Genomic DNA, 13,898 nt, shown 5'->3' with positions numbered 1-13,898 from the left:
GCACTATTCACAATAGCCAACTTATGGAAGCAGCCAAGATGCCCCACCACTGAGGAATGGATTAAGAAAATGTGGTATCTATACACAATGGAATTTTATGCAGCCATAAAGAAGAAAGAAATGTTATCATTTGCCAGTAAATAGATGGAACTGGAGAACATCATTCAGAGTGAGGTTAGCCTGGCCCAAAAGACCAAAAATCGTATGTTCTCTCTCATATGCGGACATTAGATCAAGGGCAAACACAACAAGGGCATTGGACTTTGCGCACATGATAAAAGCGAGAGCACACAATGAAGGGGTGAGGGTAGGTAAGACACCTAAAAAACTAGCTAGCAATTGTTGCCCTTAATGCAGAGAAACTAAAGCAGATACCTAAAAGCAACTGAGGCCAAGAGGAGAATGGGACCAGAAACTAGACAAAAGGTTAGATCAAAAAGAATTAACCTAGAAGGTAACACACACGCACAGGAAATTAATGTGAGTCAACTCCCTGTTTGGCTATCTTTATCTCAACCAGCAAAAACACTTGTTCCTTCCTATTATTGCTTATATTCTCTCTTCATCAAAACTAGAGATAAGGGCAAAATAGTTTCTGCTGGGTATTGAGGAGGTGGGGCGGAGAGGGAGGGGATGGAGTGGGTGGTAAGGGAGGGGGTGGGGGCAAGGGGGAGAAATGACCCAAGCCTTGTATGCACATATGAATCATAAAACAATAAAAAAAAAGAAATATTTTCCTAACCTAATGTCGAAAAGATTTTCTCTTATGTGTTCCTAAGTTTTAGTTTCAGCTCTTGAGTTTAGGATCTGATCTACTGCCAATTAATTTGTATGCATGGTATGAAGGGATTGTCAAGATTTATTTTCTTTCCATACCTACATGCCTCAGTGTCATCATGATTTTTTAGAAGTACGCACTTCCCAACTTGATCCTTTTGTTGAAAATCAATTTGCAGTGGTACTGGCACAAAAACAGACATAAAGACCAGTGGAACAGAATAGAGGACCAAGATATGATGCCACACAACTATAACCAACTTGTCTTTGACAAAGGAGCTAAAAATATACGATGGAGAAATAGCAGCCTCTTCAACAAAAACTGCTGGGAAAACTGGTTAGCAGTCTGCAAAAAACTGAAACTAGATCCATGTATATCACCCTATACCAAGATTAACTCAAAATGGATCAAGGATCTTAATATCAGACCCCAAACTCTTAAGTTGATACAAGAAAGAGTAGGAAATACTCTGGAGTTAGTAGGTATAGGTAAGAACTTTCTCAATGAAACCCCAGCAGCACAGCAACTAAGAGATAGCATAGATAAATGGGACCTCATAAAACTAAAAAGCTTCTGTTCATCAAAAGAAATGGTCTCTAAACTGAAGAGAACACCCACAGAGTGGGAGAAAATATTTGCCAACTATACATCAGACAAAGGACTGATAACCAGAATATACAGGGAACTTAAAAAACTAAATTCTCCCAAAACTAATGAACCAATAAAGAAATGGGCAAGTGAACTAAACAGAACTTTCTCAAAAGAAGAAATTCAAGTGGCCAGAAAACACATGAAAAAAATGCTCACCAGCTCTAGCAATAAAGGAAATGCAAATTAAAACCACGCTAAGATTCCATCTCATACCTGTTAGAATAGCCATCATCAGCAACACCCCCAACAACAGATGTTGGTGAGGATGCTGGGAAAAAGGAACCCTCTTACACTGTTGGTGGGAATGTAGACTAGTACAACCACTCTGGAAAACAATTTGGAGGCTACTTAAAAAGCTGGACATCAATCTACCATTTGATCCAGCAATACCACTCTTGGGGATATACTCACAAGACTGTTACTCCAGAGGCACCTGCACATCCATGTTTATTGCGGCACTATTCACAATAGCCAAGTTATGGAAACAGCCAAGATGCCCCAGCACTGACGAATGGATTAAGAAAATGTGGTATCTATACACAATGGAATTTTATGCAGCCATGAAGAAGAATGAAATGTTATCATTCGCTGGTAAATAGATGGAATTGGAGAACATCATTCAGAGTGAGGTTAGCCTGGCCCAAAAGACCAAACATCGTATGTTCTCCCTCATATGTGGACATTAGATCAAGGGCAAACACAACAAGGGGATTGGACTATGAGCACATGACAAAAGCAAGAGCACACAAGGGAGGGGTGAGGATAGGTAAGACACCTAAAAAACTAGCTAGCATTTGTTGCCCTTAACGCAGAGAAACTAAAGCAGATACCTTAAAGCAACTGAGGCCAATAGGAAAAGGGGAGCAGGTACTAGAGAAAAGGTTAGATCAAAAAGAATTAACCTAGAAGGTAACACCCACGCACAGGAAATCAATGTGAGTCAATGCCCTGTATAGCTATCCTTATCTCAACCAGTAAAAACCCTTGTTCCTTCCTATTATTGCTTATACTCTCTCTACAACAAAATTAGAAATAAGGGCAAAATAGTTTCTGCTGGGTATTGAGGGGGGGGAGAGGGAGGGGGCGGAGTGGGGGTAAGGGAGGGGGTGGGGGCAGGGGGGAGAAATGAACCAAGCCTTGTATGCACATATGAATAATAAAAGAAAAATGAAAAAAAAAAAAAAGAAAATCAATTTGCTGTATCAGTACAGATCAAAGTCTGAAACTATTTTTCCATTGATTTATGGGTCTATCTTTATTTCAATATCTTTTTTTTTATTATTCATATGTGCATACAGTGCTTGGGTCACTTCTCCCCCTGCCCCCACCCCCTCCCTTACCACCCACGCCACACCCTCTCTCTCTGCCCCCAACCCTGTCGAAACTATTTTGCCCTTATCTCTAATTTTGTTGAAGAGAGAGTATAAGCAATAATAGGAAGGAACAAGGGTTTTTGCTAGTTGAGATAAGGATAGCTATACAGATAGTTGACTCACATTAATTTCCTGTGCATGTGTGTTACCTTCTAGGTTAATTCTTCTTCATCTAACCTTTTCTCTAGTTCCTGGTCTCCTTTTCCTATTGGCCTCAGTTGCTTTTAAGGTATCTGCTTTAGTTTCTCTGCATTGAGGGCAACAAATGCTAACTAATTTTTTAGGTGTCTTACCTATCCTCATACCTCCCTTGTGTGCTCTCACTTATTTCTTGTGATCAAAGTTCAATCACCTTGTTGTGTTTGCCCTTGATCTAATGTCCGCATATGAGGGAGAACATAGACGATTTTTGGTCTTTTGGGCCAGGCTAACCTCACTCTGAATGATGTTCTCCAATTCCATCCATTTACCACCAATGATAACATTTCATTCTTCTTTATGGCTTCATAAAATTCCATTGTGTATAGATACCACATTTTCTTAATCCATTCCTCAGTGGTGGGGCATCTTGGCTGTTTCCATAACTTAGCTATTGTGAATAGTGCCGCAATAAACATGGATGTGCAGGTGCCTCTGGAGTAACCTGTGTCATAGTCTTTTGGGTATATCCCCAAGAGTGGTATTGCTGGATCATATGGTAAATTAATGGTTAGCTTTTTAAGTAGCCTTCAAATTTTTTTCCAGAGTGGTTGTACCAGTTTACATTCCCATCAACAGTGTAAGAGGGTTTCTTTTTCCCCCGCATCCTCACCAACACCTGTTGGTGGTGGTGTTGCTGATGATGGCTATTCTAACAGGGGTGAGGTGGAATCTTAGCGTGGTTTTAATTTGCATTTCCTTTATTGCTAGAGCTGGTGAGCATTTTTTCATGTGTTTTCTGGCCACTTGAATTTCTTCTTTTGAGAAAGTTCTGTTTAGTTCACTTGCCCATTTCTTTATTGGTTCATTAGTTTTGGGGGAATTTAGTTTTTTAAGTTCCCTGTATATTCTGGTTATCAGTCCTTTGTCTGATGTGTAGCTGGCAAATATTTTCTCCCACTCTGTGGGTGGTCTCTTCAGTTTAGAGACCATTTCTTTTTTTTGAGCAGAAGCTTTTTAGTTTTGTGAAGTCCATTTATCTATGCTATCTCTTAGTTGCTGTGCTGCTGGGGTTTCATGGAGAAAGTTCTTGCCTATACCTACTAATTCCAGAGTATTTCCTACTCTTTCCTGTATCAACTTTAGAGTTTGGGGTCTGATATTAAGATCCTTGATCCATTTTGAGTTAATCTTGGTATAGGGTGATATACATGGATCTAGTTTCAGTTTTTTGCAGACTGCTAACCAGTTTTCCCAGCAGTTTTTGTTGAAGAGGCTGCTATTTCTCCATCGTATATTTTTAGATTCTTTGTCAAAGACAAGTTGGTTATAGTTGTGTGGCATCATATCTTGGTCCTCTATTGTGTTCCACTGGTCTTTATGTCTGTTTTTGTGCCAGTACCATGTTTTTATTGTTATTGCTTTGTAATATAGTTTGAAGTCAGGTATTGTGATACCTCCAGCATTGTTCTTTTGACTGAGTATTGCCTTGGCTATTTGTGGCCTCTTGTGTTTCCATATAAATTTCACAGTAGATTTTTCAATCTCTTTAATGAATGTCATTGGAATTTTGATGGGAATTGCATTAAACATGTAGATTACTTTGGGGAGTATTGACATTTTTACTATGTTGATTCTACCAATCCATGAGCATGGGAGATCTCTCCACTTTCTATAGTCTTCCTCAATCTCTTTCTTCAGAAGTTTATAGTTTTCCTTGTAGAGGTCATTCACATCCTTTGTTAGGTTTACACCTAGGTATTTGATTTTTTTTTTTTTTTGAGGCTACTGTAAATGGAATTGTTTTCATATATTCTTTTTCAGTTGGTTCATTGTTAGTGTATAGAAATAGTAATGATTTTTCTATGTTGATTTTATATCCTGCTACCTTGCTATAGCTATTGATGGTGTCTAGGAGCTTTCGAGTAGAGTTTTTTGGGTCTTTAAGGTATAGGATTATGTCATCTGCAAATAGGGATATTTTGAAAATTTCTTTACCTATTTGTATTCCTTTTATTCCTTCTTCTTGCCTAATTGCTCTGGGTATGAATTCCAGTACTATGTTGAATATGAGTAGAGATAGTGGGCATCCTTGTCTAGTTTCTGATTTTAGAGGGAATTGTTTCAGTTTTTCTCCATTAAGTATAATGCTGGCTGTAAGTTTGTCATATATAGCTTTCATAACGTTGAGGTACTTTCCTTCTATTCCTAGTTTTCTTGGAGCTTTTATCATGAAAAGGTGTTGGATCTTATCAAAGGCTTTTTCTGCATCTATTGAGATGATCAAGTGGTTTTTGTCTTTGCTTCTGTTGATGTGGTTTATTACATTTATTGATTTTCATATGTTGAACCACCCCTGCATTCCTGGGATGAAGCCTACTTGGTTGTGGTGAATAATCTTTTTCATGTCTTGAATTTGGTTTACCATTATTTTGTTGAGAATATTTGCATCAATGTTCATTAAGGAGATTGGTCTATACTTCTCCTTTTTGGAGGTGTCTTTGCCTGGTTAGGGATAACTGTAATACTGGCTTCATAAAATGTGTTAGGCAGTTTTCCTTCCCTTTCTAGTTTGTGGAACAGTATAAGGAGGTTTAATATCAGTTCTTCTTTAAAGGTCTGATAGAATTCAGCAGAGAATCCATCAGGTCCTGGACTTTTCTTTTTTGGGAGACTCTTGATTGCCGCTTCAATTTCATTTTGTGTTATAGATCTATTCTGTTTATTAATACCCTCTTGGTTAAGTTTTGGATGATCATATGTATCTAGTAATCTGTCCATTTGGTTTTGATTTTCAAATTTATTTGAATATAGGTTCTCGAAGTAGTCTCTGATGATTTCCTGGACTTCCATGGTGTTTGTTGTTATCTCCCCTTTTGCATTCTTGATTCTACTAATTTGGGTTTTTTCTCTCCTCATTTTAGTCAAGTTTGCCAGGGGTCTGTCGATTTTGTTTATTTTTTCAAAGAACAAACTTTTTGTTTCATTAATTCATTGTATGATTTTTTTGGTTTCTATTTTGTTGATTTCAGCTCTTATTTTTATTATTTCTCTCCTTCTATTTGCTTTGGGATTTGCTTGTTCTTGTTTTTCTAGGAGTTTGAAATGTATCATTAGGTTATTGATTTTGGATCTTTCAGTCTTTTTAATATATACACTCATGGCTATAAACTTTCCTCTCAGGACTGCCTTTGCTGTGTCCCATAGGTTCCAGTAGGTTGTATTTTCATTTTCATTGACTTCCAATAACTTTTTAATTTCCTCTTTTATTTCATCAATGATACATTGTTCTTTAAGTAATGAGTTATTCAGTTTCCAGCTGTGTGCTTGTTTTTTGTCTTTACTTTTGTTGTTGAGTTCTAGTTTTATTGCGTTTTGATCAGATAGTATGCATGGTACAATTTATATTTTCTTATATTTGCTGAGGCTTGCTTTGTGCCCTAGGATATGATCTATTTTGGAGAAGGTTCCATGGGCTGCTGAGAAGAATGTATATTGTGTAGAAGTTGGATGAAATGTTCTGTAGACATTCAGAATAGGTCCATTTGATCTATTGTATATTTTAGATCTTGAATTTCTTTATATATTTTTTGTTTGGATGACCTATCTATTGCTGATAATGGGGTGTTAAAGTCTCTCACAAGCACTGTGTTGGAGTTAATATATGCTTTTAGGTCTTTCAAGGTATGTTTGATGAAATTGGGTGCATTGACATTGGGTGCATATAGGTTGATAATTGTTATTTCCTTTTGGTCTATTTCCCCTTTTATTAGTGTGGAATGTACTTCTTTATCTCATTTGATCAATGTAGGTTTGAAGTCTACTTTGTCAGAGATAAGTATTGCTACTCCTGCCTGTTTTCAGGGGCCATTGGCTTTGTAAATCTTCTTACAGCCTTTCATCCTAAGCCTATGCTTATTTCTGTCAGTGAGATGGGTCTCTTCTAAGCAAAAAATTGTTGGATCTCCTTTTTAATCCATTTTGTCAAACGGTGCCTTTTGATAGTTGAATTAAGTCCATTCACATTAAGTGAAAATAAAAAATAAAATAATAAAAAAAATCCCAAAAAACCTACATGTTCAAATGCAATGAAGTTTCAGTCTTAATAATTTTTGTGTCCATCTCAGTCTCCATTCCTGGAGATGGTGCCTCAGATGTTGTTCTGTAGTTGTCTCTTCAAAGGTAATGCTTCAAGTAGAACAAAACTGCACAAACGCACACACACACACACACACACAACCCACAAAGTGTCCCAAGTTCAAATGCAATACAGTTTCAGTAAGTTTTTCAGCATGAGGTGTAGTTTGGTTGTTTTCTCATCAAAGGTAGGGAGAGAGAGAGAAAAAAAAAAAGTCTGGAGACAGTTCTGTGAATGGTATCTGTGGCTGTGGCTGCCAGCCTGCTGTTGCTGGAGGTGTTATTTATGCAGATCTCAGGGATGAGCTTAGCACTCACCTGGCCCTGCAGGCTTTGTTTACTAAGAGTTCTCCTGCGTGCAACCACCACTGCTACAAGCTTTCCCCTTTCCAAGCACACTGGGGAAGGTGACACTGCACCCGCTTTCTCAGGCTCCAGTGAGAAGTGGGTCTTCCCCCCTCTCCTGTGGAGTTTTCCTCCCACCGCCACTTTTACAAGCTTTCCCACTCATGATTACTGGGCAGTGCTGCTGCTCCTGCTATCTGCCATGTTTGTTTACAGGTCACATGGGAAGTGGGTCTTCCCTCCTCTCCGGTGGCATTTTCCTCCCTCTGCCACTCTCAAAAACTTTCCCTTTCCTGGTTGCTCGGCGCACGCCCCCGCTACTGCCGGAGCCACCTCTCAGGTCCACCCGGCTTGTTTATTTACAGTCCCGGGAAGGATTCCCTTCCCCCAATCTTTGTCGCTCAGTGCACCCCACCCTCTTTCCTGTTTGTCTTTGTTGTTCTTATTGCTTATTACTCAGTTTCTCTTTTTTCCCTGGGTGGAGGTCTGTCTGTCTAGGGGGCTATGCTGCTCTGGCCCAGGGTTGTCTGTGGGAGTACTGCAGTACCGCTAAGCTCACCTTGTCCGCATCTTCCCAAGCCATCTGGGCGTGGGCGACTGGTGGCCTGGGGGCCCTCCTGATTTCTCCATTTAACGTGAAGTGGAGATTTTCTGCACTGGCTGGAGGTGTGGAGGGGTCAGAGTTTTGCCTTTTCTCAGTGATTTTGCCTGCAAGGTTTGTCTCCAGTGTCTCTCCAAGATTTCACTAAAGGACGCATGCTTTCTACTTCCTCCCTCTAGCTGCCATCTTGGAATACCCTCAGGAAAATATTTCTTGAACAAAACCAGAAGGGATACATACACATTGCTATTTTTAAAAAAAGGGCCAAACCTGTACTTACCACATAGCCTAGCAGTTCCAGTCCTAGTTATTTACCTAAGAGAAAGAGAACATATGTATACGTAAACTCATGTAAGTGTACACAAACTTTTGTATACACAAATTCTTGTAAGATGTCAACTAATCAGCTGATGAATTTGACACATCTACTATCAAATATCACTTAGCATTAAAAAAGAATAAACTACCATGAACCAATCTCAGAACAGTACTATGAAAAAGAAGTTAAAAATACAAAAATATATATTGTGTATTCCATAAAAATTAAATTCTTTTTTTTCCTTTTTGCAGTACTAAGGTTTGAACTCAAGGCCTCCTGCTTGCTAGACAGGTGGTCCACCACTTGGGCCACTCCCTCAACACTTTTTACTTTATTTTTTTTAGATAGGGTCTTGCTTTTTGCCCAGAGCTGGCCTTGAATGGATCCTCTCAATCTCTACCTCTCAAGTAGTTGGAACTAAGCCAGGTCTTAAAATTAAACATTTAAGGAAGTAACACTAAGTGAACGAAAGTCAGACTGGTGTTTCCCAGGGGTTGTGAGTGGAGGAAGGACCACAAGGAAACTCCTTTCAGATGAGAGAATTGGTCTAGATCTTGGTTAAAGTGGAGGACACTGAGCTATATATAGTTACTGAAGTTTATCACACTGTTCATTGAAGATGTTTGGACATTATTGTACATAAGCAATATCCAATTAATCATTTGAAATTTGTTAAATTATACTCATTTGCCATAACATACACAAAATTCTCTTCCACTTAGGTTTTAGACCTAAGTATGAAAGGGAAACTTTTAAAATCTCAAAATAAAAGAGCCATTTTTTTGTGACCCATGAAAGGAAGCATTTTTAGGAACAATAAGCATTAGCCATAAACACAAGGATCTATACATTCAATTGTGTTGAGCTTAAAAATTTAAAGTCATCAAAAACAAGGGTGATCAACTTTTCATGATTTGTCTGGGACCTCATATTTTTTCAGAACTGTGAAGTCCCATGTCCCCTGAAAACTCTCCCTTTCACTGAAAACTCCTTGAGGGAAGTGAAGATGAACTCCAACGGCTAACCAAATACTTTCCACAGGTGTAAATGACAATGAATTCTCTAGACTATCCATAGGTTAAAAATGGCAAATATTTTATGAGATAAATGAACAAAAGGCTTGAAGAGACATTTCCAAGATGAGGAAACATGAAAGGCTAAGAAACATAAAAGGATGTTCTGTTCAGTCTGTCAGTTAATCTGTGAAATGAAAATTAAAGTGAGATACCAAGTAATAAACCATTAGAAACCAACATGGCTTTTAGAAACTTATGAAATCCAGCAACACCAATGACAGTTTCCCTGTGGCATCTGTGAGTGATTGGTTGCAGGCAATTTTATAGATTCTAAAATCTCTTGATGTTCAACTCCCTCACATGAAATGACACAACATTTACTTATAACCTACATACATCCTCCTACATATGTTGTATCATATCTAGATTACCTATAATATCTATTATAAATGCTGTGTAAATAATTGTTGCATGCTATGGTTTAGGGGGAAGTGACAAAGAAAAAAAATATCTACATTCAGTACAGGTGCAATTTAAAAAAAATATTTTTGATCCACAGTTGGCTGACACCATGGAGAGATACAGAAAGCCAACTGTTTAGGCAAGATTTTTGGAGAAATGACTTGTATACAATCCTGACTAATAATATAAATTTATAAAACTTCATTAGGCAAGTTAAATAAAATTATGAAGTGGAAAATTTGTATATCTTAAAACTGAATAATCTCACCCCTAAGTACAGAGATATATAGAGCTTTCGTGCATGTGTATCAATTGATATTTGCAGGAATCTTTATGACAACCTTTATACTAATAGAAAAAAGGAGAAAAAAATAGGAGTCCAAGTGCACATCAAGGGAAGAATAAATAATTAATTCACTAATTCGCACAGTAGAATACTATTCAGCTGTGGAAAGTAAGTATAGCTACACTTTTCAGCATGAATTTTTTAAAATAATATATAAAAATCAAGTTATAAAAAAATTCTGGGAGGGTACACTTTCAATTTTAAAAAATAATTACAAGGAAAACAAATAGCTATATTTTATGATTACATAAACATTTGGAAAACTATTCAGACAAGCAAATAAATTTAAGAATTCCATCATTGATTCACAGTTATAGTTTGAGTCCTCAAAGGCTCACAGGTTAAATGAGCAGTAGCCTGATCCCCCTCTCAATGACAGCTGTGTTCTGCAGCTCAAGCTAAAGGTGACTTTCCTGTCTTGATCATAATACATTGCTTGGTCTCATTTCCATTGTTTCATGGCATAAGTTCCTCCCATCCTATATAATTACTACAGGCCTAAAAGCAATGGAGTCAGCTGACCATGGACTGAAACTTCTGAAACTATATGCCAAAATAAATATTTCCTTCCTTAAGTTGTTTATCTCAGGTGTTTTGTCACAGTGATGAAAAGTTGACTGTCACAGAAAATTGCTACTAAGAGTGAGGTAGTAGCTATGACTATCCCTGACCATGTAGTTCAAAGGCATTGGAATTGGTATGTGGAAAAGTTTGGAAAAGTAGACTAGAGAAAGCCTGGAATGCTGTAAGAGCTTGATGGGCAGTTCTGCTGGGAGCTCAGACCAGAAGGCCAATGGGAATGTAGACAGTAAAGCCTGTGCCCAGGAGCTTCCAGATTGAAATGACGACAGTGCTGGGAACTGGACTGAAAGCCATTTGTGTTGCATTCTGGCAAAGAACTTGTCCACATTTTGTCCATGCCCTGAGACTGTACATGGGGCTGAGTTTAAAGATGATGGACAAATGAATTTGGTGGAAGAACTTGCTGATGGCAACCCAGCATTGAGGCTGTGGCATGGGTATTAGAGGCTGAATTTTGTCAGATTAACAATGAGAATGAAGAGCAAAAAGAAAAGCAGAGCAGAAAAAGTTGCAACTTAACCAGAAAAAAAGTGAGTGTAAAGTTGGGGCCTAGGAAGATGTGGTTGCTAAAAAGATTGTTACCTTTAAAATTAAGCCAAATATTTTGCATTTGGACAATAGGAAAGATGTGAGGGTATCTCAGGAATTGGGCAGATCCCACCCACAATAGACTCAAGGGTACCAAAATATGAACTCCTTTGTAAAGATTTGCTTTAAGAAGAGAGTCTGGGGTCCTCACAGGGGACCCATAGAGAATTGGTTCCATTTCTCCATGTTCATCCACCTAGGCACTCAGAGACTACTTGGTGTCATCCACGTGATGCTGGGTTTTTGTTTCTAAGTTTTGGTTTGGTTTGGGGGGTCAGGTTAGCAATACTGGAGTTTGAACTCCACACTTGCTTGGCAAGTGCTCTACCACTTGAGACACAGTTCCAGCCCATGATGTTGGTTTTGCAGGCATGCAGAATGCAAGAGTCATAGGGTCATGGAGGCATCCATTGATAATTAAAGAGAAGGCTTGTGTGTGGCAAAGTCAGCATCCCATTGGACAGCTACGGGAGGGTGATAAGTGAAGTTGAAGCTGCAATGGAGATCCCAGGAAGTTGGAGATGCTGGGAACATCATGGAACATCTTCTTAGGAAAGTCATAGGCAGTGAGCAGGGCCAGCTCAACACAGCAGCCAAGTGAGCTGCAGAATCAAGTACGCAGTGGTGGGGCTGTCCAAGCCATTTGGAGATCACTTTATGCCACCGTGTGCCCAGATGAGCCTTGGGATTTAATGTTTCCTCTGCTGGGTTTCCATCTTGCTTTGGTCCAGTTCTTTCTTGAAAGTTTTTTATTCCTTCCTTTTGAAATGGTAATGTTTACCCTGTACCACTGTATATTAGAAATATTAGAAGTAGGTAACTTCTTTTTTTATTTTATAGCAGCTCACAACCAACAGATTGCTTTGAGGCTCAGTAGAGACTTTGGACTTGGACTTCTGAGCACTACCGCAACTGTTGAGTCTCTGGGGACACTGGAAGATAGAATGGATGTGTTTGACATTATGAGATAGACACGAGCCACTAGGGATGGGGCAGAATGTAATGTGTTCCCCCAAATGATTTATGTGTTAAAGTCTTAGTCTCCAGCTGGTGTCACTTTTAAGTGTTAATTGGATCATGATGGTGTTGACCACATCAATAGATTTACCCACTGATGAGTTCATATTGAATGAGCTATTAGGAACTGGGACCTACTTGGAGGATGTCCTGTCTCAGGTCTTTCTGTCTCTCCTCCCCCAACCACCCCCACAGCCGTTTTCTCTCCCTCCTTCCTGGTTGCCATGAGGTAAGCAACTTTTTCCACCATCTCTTTCTGTCATGGTATTTCTGCCTTATTGGACACCTAAAAGCAGTGGAACCAGCAGACCATCAACCAAACCTCTGAAACCATGAGCCAAAATATATCTACCTCCTTTAATTATCTCAGGTATTTTGTCACAGCAACAAAAAGCTGACTAACGCAGCTACTAATATAAAAATAATGATAGTATCGGGTGTTAATGAAGATGTAGAGAAATGGGTATATTTACTGAGAGTGTGATTGCTATAATATTGACAAGTATATGACAACACCTACTAAAATAAAGATAAATATAAACCCTTTTATTTTAAAATACTAAGTATTGAAATTGATCTTATATAACAGAATTGTTTTAAAAAATTTATTGCAAGGTTTCATCATTATATATATTAGAAACAAAATGGAAGGGAACAAGATAAACATCATTTGGGAAAAGGCTAAATAAACTTTAGTATATTCATCCCAACATAATCCAACTATTCAAAAGACTGAGTCAAACTTTGAGAAATAGCCATAATATTTTATTTAGATGAGAATAAGAAAATTGCAGAAGCATGAGTAAATATGATTCTGCTTTTGTAAACAATGTATTTGGAAAATAAGTGACACACTACCTAGGAGATGGAAATGAAAATGGGATAGGAAGAGGTTATTAATTTTTTTAAATAAATTATTCAAATTTAAGTTATTTAAATAAATTATTGCTTTACTGGTTCAAAAGAGGATATGTACCTTTGGTAATAAAAGAAAATGAAATGAAAATATTTTTAAAGTAATTTATGTCCACTGGGGAAATTTTGGAATATTTAATTTCTGAAGTATGTTCCAAGGAATTATATTGTATTTGATGAAAAAGTTAAAGAATTCTGTTTCTAATAAGTTTGAGGATATTGGGTAAACAAAGTTAAGGGTAATTGTTACTAAATGATATCACATCACTTAATAATTTTACTTGTGATATGAATTTCTTTTTTGTTTGCTTGTTTGGTTTTTTGCTCTTCTTTTTTAAGTTTTATATCTATATCTATATTTTCTCTTTCTTTTATCATTTTTACATTTACTTACAATGTGTATACACTATTTGTGCCACCTCCCCTCACACACTTTTGGGGAGAACCTTCCACCCTCTTGTTCTCTGATTTTTTTGAAGAGAAAATATAAGAGATAATAAGAAAGACATGGTGTTTTTGGTAGTTTGAGATAAAGATAACTATACAGAGAGATTCCTAGCATTGCTTCCATGCACTTGTGTGTTACAACCCACATTGGTTCATCTCTGCCAGACCTCTTCATTACTTCCT

Source organism: Castor canadensis, chromosome 3 (genome assembly GCF_047511655.1).
Source record: "Castor canadensis chromosome 3, mCasCan1.hap1v2, whole genome shotgun sequence".
Taxonomy (NCBI): Eukaryota; Metazoa; Chordata; class Mammalia; order Rodentia; family Castoridae; genus Castor; species Castor canadensis.
Note: the sequence above shows the minus strand (reverse complement) of the source record.